At 38.7% G+C, this 12040-nt stretch overlaps 1 protein-coding gene across 2 annotated transcripts in view; it reads right to left on the bottom strand.

Moving 5' to 3' along the window:
• Window positions 1-11127, bottom strand: part of CCSER1 (coiled-coil serine rich protein 1) — a 1118997-nt gene extending 1107870 nt beyond the window's left edge. For both annotated transcript variants that reach the window (XM_039845718.1, XM_039845719.1), the window contains exon 1: window positions 10708-11127. The gene's annotated coding sequence lies outside the window, so the exon portion shown is untranslated. The remainder of the gene's footprint in view (window positions 1-10707) is intronic.
• Between the last annotated feature and the right edge of the window lie 913 nt (window positions 11128-12040).

The following is a 12040-nucleotide window of genomic DNA, read 5'->3' as shown; positions in this document are numbered from 1 at the left end:
TTATATGATTAGGATCCTAAGGGAGAAAAATCATTAAGAAATAGATCTTCTCTTTTTATACTTAATAATCAAAATATTCCTGCTATCAATAGGTAAAAGAAAAAAAAATAACCAGGAAAGAGAAACACATGACCTCTAGAATAGATAGTATACATACTTCAAAAATGTGAAAGGTAGATCTACAAAGCAATCATAACCTCCACAAAAGGCCACACAACTATTTCCTGTGTTTCATGCATTTTAAATACAGGGATTTTCTAACCAAAGACAAATTGTGGTATCTGACTATTCTTAAAATAACCCGATAAAAGAAGATATAAACAGGAACACAAATTATCAACATCATGCAAAAGTTATCAGTAAGTCAGTATCACACCAGTGGCAGAATGTACTACGTGGAAGTAAAAGTGTATGTCTATGATCATGTAGTCAATTACTGCCACACTGAACATTAAGAGCAATGACATGTATGGGGATGGAGTGCTGGAAAAAAGCACACTTATTCTTTATGGCTGTCCAGGAGGTCACTAATATGGCTACCAGGAGACAGAGAATAGAAGTCTACCAACTTCCACTCTCACCAAGGATCGAGGATAATATGGGTACTGCAAGTGGGAACTAAACTGTATGCTTCAGGAGGAAAGGAACCATGCATGTTTCATTAATCAACGAATACACAGGGCCCTAGTAACAGATTTGTAGACATTTCAAAATGTGGATCTGGGTTATGTAAATAAGAGGAAATGCCATATTTCAGAAGCTTTAGAAAGTAAATGGGGAGTGAATGTTCTGGATCCTGGTTTGAGGAAGTGACTCTCCTTTTACCCCCATTCTCTATATCAGCCTGTACTGCTTCTTCTTTCTTCCTTAAACCTTGCTGATCCCCTAACGCCCATGGTATATATGCCATAGTTCCAAGAATTACTCCAGCCCTTTCTTTTTTTTTTCATGACTTTTAGCCATTTTAGGTTACTCTTAGAAACAAATTTTCAGTCCATAAAAAAGCCATAAAAAACAATATTCAAAGTGATTCATGACAGTGGCTAGCACTGGGAGGAGCTCACTTAATATGGACAAAATTCAAGTCACTCTTAAGCAGTATTCACTCATTTAACAGGTACTGAGGATCCTCATGTCATTGATTTAGATCAGGGGCTCGAAAAAGAGAATAAAATACAAAATCCCTGCCCTCACTAGCTCACATGCTAGTGGGCATAAAGCACAAACAATCAGTGAATTATGATACTTTAAATGGAGATGTGATAGTGATATCCACAGGTTGTTACTGAAACACAAAATAGGCTTCTTGCATGGTTTTGGGGTAGGCTTTCTTGAATTTATATTGAATTGAGCCTTGAAGGGCCCTCTGGATTAAACCAAAGGATAGAAGGTTAGACGCGCCAAGTGAATGATGTAGTATCTGCCAAGAGCAGACCCTAGGATTAGTAAACATAAAAGCAACAAATCTGTTGAACAATTAATTTTGCAAGAGAGGAGCTCAGCAAGAGTGTAGTACCCTGGATAGCTCCCTTGTACCCAAGGAGACTGGAGAGACAGGTCTAGCAGATTGGAAAGGGAGGACTGGAGGATCTCCAGAACTTCAAAGTTACCAATCTGTCCTATATTCAAATGAAAGCTCTTTGGATTTTAAAACACCTCATCCATTCCTTTCCTGCATTAGACTTCTGTGGCTGTGTGTTTTCTCTATCATTGCCCAATGAACCTCATGCTCCTTAGAAATATCCTGGGAGGCAATTCTTTCCTTCTCTTCGCTAAACAATTAACACTGAGGGTCTCTTTCCCTTCCTGTTTTGAGCAGTCCTTAGACCTGGGACCCTTATGATTCCCCCAGAGATGCTTCATATTACACTCTCCTTCTAATCAACTGAAACACTTCCACTGCATGGGGCCCTTTATCATTTCAGAAGCTCTCCAATACCACCATATTTACACCTTGAGGTACACTGTAGGGAATACCCTTCAAAGTTAACTTTAACAATAATGTTTCTATACATTAACATCCTTGCTATGTACAAAATTTGTAATTATGTTGGTGGCCCAGTTTATTAATCTATATTTTATTTTCAAAATTAGGAGGTACATTCTAACTTTTAAATAACTCAGTTATTAATGAATACTTTTAGTGTTTTGGGGTCTTTTTGAACATGAATATAATATTAAAATTGAGCTATCTGCCCAATAGTTAACATTCCTTTGAAAATTTAGGAATCCTGATGTACAGAGCTATCTGTCCAATAGTTAACAATCCTTTGAAAATTTAGGAATCCTGATGTACAGAGCCATCATTTCGTTACTGATAAGATATTTTGAAACTTTACCTGTAATAAGTTACTCTTGGTCTGCATTTCTAATAATGAATTTGAGTTTGGTTTAGAGGCATTTTCTTCCTTTTCCTAACCTTCTCGGCTGATGTTTTTGGGATATTTGTATGCTTTTCTGCCTTCGAGCTTTTTCTCAATGTCCTGAAGAATACTGAATGTTAGAAAGGAGTACTTACTAAACATATTTCATATATTCAGACTTAATGCTCTGGTAATTTGTAGATCTATAAATAAACAAAAAACAAACAAACATAAAAGTAGTTTCTAAAGGAAGAATTGCCTAGAATGTTAAAGCTTGCATTTGCATTTATCTGTGCCATGACTTTATTCATGTATACTTGTTTAGATTTATTTCTAAAGCTAATATAGGTTTGTGATAAGTTGTCTTCTATTATTGTGAAAAACAAACAAAAAAATAAATAAGTCACACATACACAATAATAAGAACTCATTAACAGAATTACAGTATTTACTTATTTTTAGGAAAGAGCTAATTACAGTGAATAGGCACATAATAAATATGATATGTTACTCTAAATTTGGTTGTTCAAGGAAGGTACATCACTAAGAATTCCAGAAGAGTTGAATTAAGGTAGTATACCTGGCTTAATAAACACTTCTTGAACACAGGAATACCACTAGATTTCATTAACAAATGGGAAAAATTAGAGAAGGCATCGTACCATCTGGAGTATGTTTCTTCAGCTGTTCTACATTCCAAACATATCATGTTCAAATAAGGTTATAAAGGAGAATGGAGAAGAGCCAGATCATCTTAAAATTAACAATTGACTAGAAAAAGGAGAAAGAGGCAAATCCTAAAGAATTCATATGCACATTCGGCATATATTTGTATACACATATCACTTCTGGGTACCAAACAAGACATGGAAGAATGTGTATTTCATTTATACACATTTATAGTGAATTATGCTGTTCAGGAATCACAGGAACCATAGGAGGTGCATTCTTTTTCAAACAGGATGACTTTTACATGATAAGCATTTACAAAATATTTGTTGTCAATGATGATGAATGAGGTAGCTCTATAGTGAGGACACAGCCAGGCAAGGGAAGACTACATGTAGCAAAATAAGGCAATCTGGTGATGGTTGGAACCTAGAACTAGACTAGCATCATAGTCTGGGATGCACTATAGAGACCCAGTGGTAAATAGTTCCAAGAAGTCCAACCAGCCTGACTATCTGGGAGTATGGCAATATGCCATGAGTAGTTGGCATCATGGAGATTCAAGAGTGAGTACTGGAAATTTAACATAACTGTAGGAGTTGGCAATGTTTAAACATCCAGGAAACTGGTATTTTGGGGAGGAGTTTGCTGGCATATAAAAGGACTCTGTAAATGAGACGATTTCAGAGGGAAGATCCCAGTCTTTAAAGAAACGAAGAATGTTCTGTCAAAAGAGCTTTGCTCATACAATAGGAAAAATGATGATCTTAGGTAATTTATCAAGATGCTGGGGAAAATATTAGGTGAGAACTCAGTTTCAGTTATAATAAAGAAGCACTATTATACATATGTTAGAATATTAGAGCTGGACATCGAGGGTGGCTTACTCTTAAGCCCCAAAAACCAGTTGACCTTCCCAATACACAGGAGGATTGATCCTGAATCAGGGGAATGGCTGAGGCTCTGGTTAATGATTAAATTATTTCAGAGACAGAAACAGATTCCAACAAAAGCTACAAAGTGGGCCATATTTGAAATACTCAGTTAAACAACCAATTATTTTTTTCTTCTTGATCTACTGCATCTACTAACATGTTATTCATGCTATTGACTGATTTAAACATTATAAACTATACAGTTTCATACAGTTTGTCTAGTAGAGGGCTTCAGAATAACCAAGAAGTCTACTGACTTCTACAGAGTCAGTCTTTAAATATTTCCTTTAATCAATATTCAAATATTTGAATATTGATTAAATTCACATTTAAATAAATGAATTGAAAAGTAAAAGCCCAAAGAAACTAAACTGATACTACCATGTGGTATTTTCTTCTCATAGGACACAAGCTGGATTAACAGACTGCACCTAAGATCAACTTTGCTTAAACAAGGTACTCAAAGCTCTGTGTGAACCTTTCCAGAAGATAAGCTGCATATGTCCAAATATGGAGACTATCTAATGTTTGAACATTCTCTCCATAATGGCACTCATTCTTAGAATTATATTTGGTTACAGCTTAAATTTCCAATAACATGTAGGAAGATTCTGGCCAGATGGGGTAAGAGAACTGTGAATGAGTGGTACTGAGGGCAGAAAGCATTGGTATGGAAAAGAACAGTAAGAAGATGGGAGCTTCAGCCTTGTAAGTCCTACATCATTTCTTCCAATTACCCAAGAAGCAACAACAGCATCACTGAAGATGGTGGCAACAGGGCAGGTAATGCACAGACAGTGCTAGGCCCTGAGTTAAATCGGGAACAAGGATACACTCCTTTACACTTTTTCTACTGATTTCATAATTTTTGCATCACTGTAATAAAAAAAAAATCAAAGTCTGATTTATATAGCAAACCACAAAAGAGAGAGTTAGTTTCCTTAACCTAAAATATTCATGAAAACACCTTTATATTAGATGAATTACACGGCATAACATGTATAAACTGCTTATCATGTAGGAAGTGTTCAGCATATTATAGCCATTGCTGTTGCTGTTAATAAAATATGTCATTTGCAAAATAGAAGAAAAGCAATACCTATGTTCGCATAGGTTGTAAGACTATATTTTAAAGTCTTTCTTAAAGTGTCTTTCTTTGGAAAAATATGAAACATCCATAGAATGAGGGCATACAGTTATTCAACTAATATTTTGGGGGCATTCACTATGTATTGGGCACTGTTAATTTCTGATGATACAATACTGAACCAATTACAAAAATAAACATAAGATTAAAATTGCAATAAGTACCACAAGGTAAAGGAACATGGAAGTAAACCTATATATATATTATGTAACTGATGTAGCAAAGGAGGCCAAGAAAAGGAATGATTGAGCTCTCAATTGAAACAGAGAGATGGTGGTGGGGGAAGGGAAAGAGAGAGGCAGAGAGGGAGGAGAAGAGCAGGGAGGGAGAGGGATACTAAAAGATATACAGGATATGAACACATTATCTTTAACCTTGAAAGATGTAGAGATGTGGCGAGAAATTTATTTCAGTAGTAAGATTCAAGAAAACTCCATGTGATGCTACTCTTGTGCAGCTAAAATAATTGTGTTCTTATACAGAGAAAGATGATTACCACATGCCAAGACCAAAAATATCACATATGGGTCTACGGGACTAAACAGAAAGTGGTCAACTTTTATACACTCTGCATATTTTTGTCTTTATAAATGAGTATCAGCAAGGTCCAACCTGGGACAGTTACTGTCCAATTAAATTCTACACTATGTATTGCTTCCCCCAATCAACAGCAAATACGTGCACAGGAATTAGAAACTGACATTTTTTTAAAAAATACAGTTAAGATGAAAATCTGGTAGAGAGTATACTACAGTATTTTCCTGGTCTAAATAGTTAAACCATAGTTATCTCTACCAGTTGAGGAAACTACTTAGACACAAAACAGGCAGAAGACACAGCCTGCAAGTTTCACTGTAGGTCAGTGAAATACTCTGGATCAATGGTACTCAAACTTGAGAGTGCATAAGAATCTCATGGAGGACCCCATCCCACAGTTTCTGATTCAGTCAGTCTGTGGTGGGATTGGTCTTTTAACAAGTTCACTGGTGCTGCTTCTCAGGGAACCACATTTTGAGAATCACCGCTCTAGGTTAAGAATTTGCTATTAGATAATAAGATGTTTCCTTATAAATGACCTTTAGATTTTATTTAGTTTCAGAACATAGTTATGGTATTTTAAATTTTAATTAGTTTAATTGAAATTTAAGAATTGCTAATCCAGTGTCAATAATGCAAAACCAAACGCTGTATTTTAAGTTAATCTAAGTACAGGGCCACAATTTGGCCAAACATTAAACTTCATTTGTCGATCATTCAATCAGAAAGCTTTAAAAAATTTTAATATTATATCGCAGACCCTAGTACATGTTTTCAAACATCACTTTTTATTTTGCCATTTTATTTAGGCCACATGAAATGCCTAAGATGCAATATGGTCATTTTAAAATAAAAAACTGAAAAATAAAATAAAATTTAAAACCGATAAAAATATCTTGGTACTGTATCCATTCTGATTTAGAGTGGTCATTTTTACATTTTTATGTTATATTCAGCTTAAGCTAAATATAATATATTTATGTTGCTTTTGTTATACTGTTTTTCATCAACCTCCCCATCTTTTCTTACTGCTTATCCCACCCCAGACTTCATATTTTATTGTTAACTGACACCCGTGCATAGTGAAGATAATATTGCTAAGAGAAGCTTATGTTCTCAATATAAAGCAAACAGATTTTGTCACTATCTAAGAGGGAAATCTTGCAGAATTTGTCAGTCATACAGTAGGAGAGATTACATTATCAAAGTGATACACCTGTGACATACAGTTCAAAACCAAACTCAAAATACCAATTAACAGACAGTCTGATTTATACTCTACTTTGGAAATCATCCCATGCCTGCATGAATATGAAACTGGTGATTTAATAGGTTTTTCACTTTTGTACTAACTCTTATCTATTCACTGTCAACAAAAACTATATATGAAAATCTTTTAATCTGACCAAACTGAAAGTAATTCTATTGTTATTTATTGAAAGTCATATCTAATATTTGTACTTTTTTATTTACTGTCACCAAAACATACTTCTGGGGTGTCATACTGAATAAACAGGCTAAGAGTTATTTAAGGTGTTTCCTTTTGAGTTCTTAAAATGGATAAATGCATTTTAAACAATTTTGTGTATTTATAAAAACAAGTATATACATAAAAAAAATAAGTAAGTTCAGAATGCTTAGAGACAGGATATGTTCCTATTATTAATACAATCTATTTACTAGAAGATAGTTACAATATCTTTAAAATTGTTCCTACAATCTAAAATTGTTCCCCACAGCCTTTCATCGCAGCTCTATACTCATGGAAAATAATGTAAGGATAGATTATTATATGGATGCATCTAATAACTTTAAAATAAAAATATTATAGAAAAGATGTTATTTAATGGGTTACACATTTTATTTGAAGAATAAAATATTAAGTATTCAATAAATGCTCACTTAATACAGTTTTCTTTTACATATGTCCTACTTTCTAAAGACGGTTGGTTACAGATGTAGCTCAAACACCTTGTTATTAATACCAAATTCAACACTTTAGTACGATGTGGTATATTTAAATTTTAGAATAAGTATTGTTTATAGTATTGTTTATACACCTGAAACTTACTGGACTTTGTTAATCAATGTCACCTCAAAAAAATTAAAAATAAATTTTAAAAAAAGAATAAATATTGTTCACAAATATGTTGAGCATTTTGATCATTAAAAGGCAATAGAAAGTCAAAGATTTGTCTTCTTAGATACAAAAATGTGTATTGACAATTACAAGACTAGCATGTACAGAATATTTTACATCAGAAACAGACTTGCCCTGCACTTGGCACATGAAATTCCACCACTTTTCAATATCTATTTCGAATATTTAAATCTATTTAAATCTATTTCAAAATAAACTTATCTTTCTTATAACTTTGTTCTTTTCTACAATTTCAAAAGATACACCTTCTACCTCATATTGTCATCCATAAGCCACTAATCCTATTTATACTTTAAGATCAAGACTAAGCAAGTCTTACCTATCCCTGAAGCCTTTTTAAACAAAACCCAGTATGAAATATTATTGTCAGTGCTCTGAACTCCTACAGTCCTCAACAGACATGCAATCTCATATTGTCATGGGTTGCTAACTCCATTCAAGCATGAGCATCAGATTCCTCACAATTAGAAAGTAAGCTCCTGAAGGGCAGGGAGCAAGGGAGTCTTATGTTCTCTCTCCACAATGCCTAAACAGTACCTTGCACATGGTAGGCCCTGTTATGAGAGCTATGTTGAATAATAAAATGCAATAAAAACTTGAATAACTAAAATATAATACACTTTTTATTTTCTACTTCATAAGTTTGATGTAAATTTACGTTCTATAGTATAAATAACAGATCATTAAAATAACAAACAGTTGCTGATTCTCTGACAGCGTCAAAGAACAAAATATTCATAAATATGACTTTTTAATGATTGTAATACTATAGTTCATCAAGTACATTTTAAAATTCCAACGATTCAGGAAAGTTAATGTAACAACACTCAGTAGGGCTCTCAGTATAGATTCTAAAGTAATATATAAAACCGCACATGCTCCAATGTTGAAAATGTATTTTAAACCAATATGAACATAACCAAATCAAAATAACTGAACTCTGCTTGTCTTCAAAATACACATGACTGGTAATGAAAACCACTTTCATACTGGGGAAAGGAGAAAAAAATACAGTTGGCATGTTTCAATCAAAATAAGGAGCTCCCTAATTAATATCAAAGGAAGACAAATCACTCTGATGATGGGTTGACCAGTTTGCTTCTCTTTCTTCTCTGTGAAATTACTGAAGGGGTAGTTGTAACATGGAATTTCAGTGTTTTAAAACATTGTGTTTGGCAGGCCTTGGAGACACCCCAATGTAAAAGAATAAAGACAATGACCTACTATCTCAGTCACAACTAAGTCATCAGCTCTATAAAAGCTCTGTTGCTAACTTTTAAGAACAAACATAAATTTACTAAAGCATAGTTAGTAGACATTGTCCCAAGTCATCTCTAAGCTTCAAGTTATGTCTCTGTTAAAAATCAAATAGAAAGAGAAACTGAAAGAAACTATCGTAGCCTAGATTAACAATATTTTAGGTCTTTTCTTAATAGCAAGTTTTTAATCAGTAGTAATCAATATAAACTCAGCTAGGTGCCTGCTTCTCTTTCCTCCACTAAAGCGTTTAATAGAACCAGCTTTACAGTAAAATGTGTGTGTATTGTTTTTAATAGCCTTTCTTAGGGGTAAGGATGAGGGTATGGGTTACATTTCAGTCGTAAGGTAGTCAATTGCAAAGATATTAGAAAAGAAAGCTGTTGAGAGCAAGTAGGTACTTTATGTCTTGTGGGTCTTATTGATGGCCTGAGGAGTTAAGAGGAGTGGAGAGTAAGTACATAAAAACATTAAAGGGCAAGAGCTCTTCTAAGAGATTTCTAAGAAGCATTTTTTTTCCATCTATAAAAGGCAAGTGATTTTTCTGACTTGATTTCATATTCCAAATCCCACGAGAGAAGGGGGAAAGCAGAATCACTTCTAATTCTGATAAAGGAGATGGGAGAGATGGGAGAGAGGGAGAAGAAAGAAGCTCAAGACACACTGAAGGAAACCCCGAGAAATTTCACAACTCTTTGCCATAAATAGCCTTTCTTCTCACTCCGGATACCTCCTCCTTTACATCAGCAAGGCTCAGCCTCCAAGCGCAGAGGCACCATTCACAAATCCTTCCGTCTCCCTTTCGCGCACCCCTTCCCCTAGATAGCACCGCGTGTAATCCCTGGGGAAAAAAGCCAAAAGGTGAGAGGGCCCAAGGGGCCACCTGCGGTTTTGACTCAGGACTGATTTTCATTTCAGGTGAACCAACACATACATAGTCAGGAGCGCGAACACACACAAACGAACACACACCTCTCCCTGAAGCCCTTGACACGCCACCACAAAGCAGTTCGTTCACACTAAGTCGAAGCTGTTCCTGCCGCCGCTGGGGAGGGTCTCGCCTCCAAGCCAGGAAGCCAGAGCCAGAGGACAAGCAGGCGGAGGCAAGAGGCGGTCCCAGCTCGGGCACTGCGGCTACACAGGGAGCCCCGTGCTCCCCGCCCCCTCCCCCTGCTTCCTCCTCCTCGCCGCCACCCCTGCCCCGGCCCCCGCAGCCCGAGGCGCCAGCGCCGTCCCGCCGCCCTTACCTGCGGGACACGGGCGGCGAGGGAGAGGAGCGGCCCGGAGCTTGCGCCAACTCTTGCGTCCTTGGCCCGCCACGCTCCGCATCGCCCTGGAACGACGGCCGCGGCCCGGGGGAGCAGAGCGCTCAGGAGCGCAGAGGGAAAGGCCACGCTGCGCGCCGGGAGTCGCGGGTCGGCAGCGAGCGAGCCTGTCCGCCTCCCTCCTATCCCACCCGCAAGGCCAAGTCTCCGCGCCGCGCACGCCGGGCCTGGGCGGGGGCTGCTCCAGGGCCGCCCGGGCACGGCGCGGTCACCTGCCGGGCGGTCATCCCCGCGTCCGCCAGGGGCCGGCCCCAGCGCAGCGGCAACGCGACGCGCGACCCTCCGAGCGCGGGGCCACCGGGGTCGTTACTACCTTGAAGGCTCCGCGCTGCTTGTTAAGGCTCCTCTTGGGCAATCAGGGGTTTGCGTCTTCGGGGCACGGGGGTGTCTTTCCTGGAACCCTCCTCTGCCCTCCCTCCCCTTCTCGGCTGTTGAGCTCCTTCTCTCCACTCCCAGTTGCGGAGTCGAGCTGCGTTATTTAATAATCCTCCTGCACCTCCTGCCTGCGCCAGCAGAGCTGCTGTGCCTGAGCCACCGCTTCCCAGTCGGTCATGTTGTTGCGAGAGAGAGAGACGGATTGGCAGTTGGTCGGCGACTATTTGTGGTGAGAGAGAAAAGCAAAGCAAGAGGAGGGCAGGGGAGGGACGTGGGGAGGCGCTTCCAAGTGTGTGAGTGCGGAGTGCCACTGTGTGGGGAGCCCGCAGCTACCTCCCCGGCACACTGCGCTCCCGACTGTGCGGAGGGCGGTGGCGAGCGCGGCCTTTATAGGGATTGGGGTTGGGGGTTGGGCTGGGGCGGCGCCAGGCCAACTGCGTCCGCGGGTTACCGCGCACGCATACTCACACATTAACGTGCGCACACCCACTGCTGAGTTTTCATTTTAGGGAAGCGGTGTCCGACGGTGCTGACTTCGCTTACCCCTTAGCCCATCCTTGTGCTTAAGTCGAGTCCAAGTGCAGAGACAGGTCAAAACAGAAGACTGGGAGGCTGAAGCGTAGCGAAAAGGACCGCGAGGATGCTGAACATGCTCCAAACCACCGATGTTATCTTCTCTTCCTCCTCTCAGGAAGAAAATTGTGAGGTTCTTTCTCCCCTTTTCCTTTCACCCATCTATTCACAACCTGACAGGTCTCTTTCCTTCAGGCCAGCAAAGAAAGAAACCCGGCTTCTTTCCGCTAAGCAGGTCACACCTTCCAGGAACCATTAACAGCAATCAGTTTTTCTGTAGGATAATGGAAGCATTGAGACTGTGACCTGGACTGGACTTTGCGTTCCTACACATAAGGAAACATGGGAATTACAAACAGAACCAGCTACCATTTTGACATCATTTGACTGATGATCCCCTGGAGAACATTTGCCAGTTTAGAAATGAAGAAGACTTCTGATGCATGCTGCTGTTGCTTACCTAATTTATTTTCCCTTGATCCTCTTTCCCATTGCACTGCCTCATTTCCTTTCAGGTTAACACTGGCTCCTGAACTCTTTCCCATCCATCCTCTTCTTTATCTGGGCTCCTATAGATTTTGTCATCAGTAGGCAGTAAAGTAGATGAAATGCATTGAACTCTGTGTGTGTAGGAAACATTTTTTTAACCCATTCTATTGACATATAGGACTATTTCTAGATAGATATCACGTCCCTAA

The sequence above is a fragment of the Pteropus medius genome, unplaced genomic scaffold, assembly GCF_902729225.1.
Source record: "Pteropus medius unplaced genomic scaffold, Ma_sr-lr_union100, whole genome shotgun sequence".
Classification (NCBI taxonomy): domain Eukaryota; kingdom Metazoa; phylum Chordata; class Mammalia; order Chiroptera; family Pteropodidae; genus Pteropus; species Pteropus medius.
Note: the sequence above shows the minus strand (reverse complement) of the source record. Positions and strands in the feature narration are given on the sequence as shown.